Source organism: Tenebrio molitor, chromosome 3, assembly GCF_963966145.1.
Source record: "Tenebrio molitor chromosome 3, icTenMoli1.1, whole genome shotgun sequence".
In the NCBI taxonomy this organism is placed as follows: domain Eukaryota; kingdom Metazoa; phylum Arthropoda; class Insecta; order Coleoptera; family Tenebrionidae; genus Tenebrio; species Tenebrio molitor.
Window position 1 is genome coordinate 17,365,344 of NC_091048.1, and position 1,770 is coordinate 17,367,113.

Here is a 1,770-nt window from a genome sequence, read left to right on the forward strand (position 1 = left end):
CGGACCAAGCACCGAGCCCTGCGGCACGCCACTTATAACGAGTTTCTTGTCTGAGAGCACAGAACCCACTTTAACAGCAAACGTTCTAGAGGACAGAAATGCCGCAATCCAGTTTAAGACATGTCCATTGATGCCACATCTTTCGAGTTTATGTAGGAGTAAAGAGTGTGGCACTCTGTCAAATGCTTTGCTAAAGTCTAAGTAGACAATGTCAACGGTTTTTCCTGTGTCTAGCAGTTTGGTCCACTGGTTACACGAGGTAAGCAAGTTTGTTATGGCAGAACGGCCAGGAATAAACCCGTGTTGGTTTATTGGTACAACGTTTTTATTTCGTAGAAATTCGAGTAATTGTCTAACTAGCACTTTCTCAAATAGTATTTAGTAAGTTATTTTCAAATTTGGTTTTCTTTTCATTAATGACATTTTTCAGGTGATTAGAGAAATTGCGGTGAATGTCGTAATCAGATGGAGCACCGGAGCGCCTGAAATTCCGCCAGAGCTGCCTCTTATGATTTATCATCTTGAGTAGAGAGTGATCAATCCATGGTTTGGACACAACTTGTTTATGCGATTTGATGTAACTATTTTTTTCCAGGTATTGGTTGATTGTAGAGAGAAAATATTGCCATTGCAAGTTAACACAGTGCAGTTGGTAAAAGGAGGACCAGTCATGCCCGGCTAAGTCGTCATTAACAGAAGCATAAGATATTTTTTTATAAGTTTTTATTTCAATTTTGGGTGTATTGTACACTAGGACTTGTATATCAAACGTTATTCTACAATGATCAGAGATGCCAATTGGGTCGCCAACATTAACTTGTGATATCAGATCTGGGTCTGTTGTTAATAAAAGATCTAAAATGGATGGTTGTTGATTCTGTCTAAAGCGAGTGGGTTCAGAAATTAACTGCGATACATTATTGTGGTTGAGCATTGAAATAAAGTCACTTTCACGGCTGCTTGTCGATTGATATATCCCTTCATTCCATTTGATATTGGAATAATTTAGGTCACCTATCACGACTAAATTAGATAAAGTTGTAAAGCATGATTCTAATGTATTATTCAGTTTTGCATCGTGAGCAACGGAGTTTAAAGTGGTACCATCAGGAGGTCGATATAAGCAGCAAAGTGTGAAAGTAAATACTTTGTTATAAAATTTAACCCAAAGTGAATCATATGGATCTGTTTCGATATCTACGACAGTAGTTTTGAAATTGTGTAGTAAGGAGTTCTTAACATATAGGCAGACCCCACCCCCTTTACATATAGTTCTATCCTTTCTAAATATAGTATAGGTATTAATAGATATTTCTGAATCTGCAATGTTTGAGTGTAGCCATGTTTCGCTTATGGCAATTATATCAGGATTACTTTTCGCGATATCAGTAGAAAGTGTAGCAAGTTTTGCCATAATTGACGAGATGTTTGTGTATAAAATGGATAACCTAAATGGTTTGCCAGTTTCTAGTTTTTTTTATTAACAATTTGAGGAATGTTGTGAACGTACTTTATAGTTGCCGTATCATCCCCCCGCTGACGCATAATGTTAAGTTCTTCTCTTAAAGACTGCAAATGTTTTATTTGTAGCGGAGTTTTGTCATCTCGAATAAGTATTTTCGAAAATTGGGCATGGTGGATGAGATTCCCTTTCTTCCGTAAGCAGAGCCGCGCCATATCAGGAGTATTGAAGGATACTTTTAATGGTTTCGGTTTATTTGTAATTTTTGTTCCAATACGAGCCACTGACCCTGGATCTACTACCAGGGA

At 37.5% G+C, this 1,770-nt stretch overlaps 1 long non-coding RNA gene across 1 annotated transcript; it reads left to right on the forward strand.

Annotated features, from left to right (window-relative positions):
* The first annotated feature begins 391 nt into the window (after nucleotides 1-391).
* LOC138126475 (uncharacterized) lies at nucleotides 392-865 on the forward strand. Its single transcript, XR_011157846.1, has 2 exons — nucleotides 392-546; nucleotides 596-865. It is a non-coding gene; the product is annotated as an uncharacterized lncRNA (long non-coding RNA).
* Nucleotides 866-1,770: the final 905 nt, after the last annotated feature.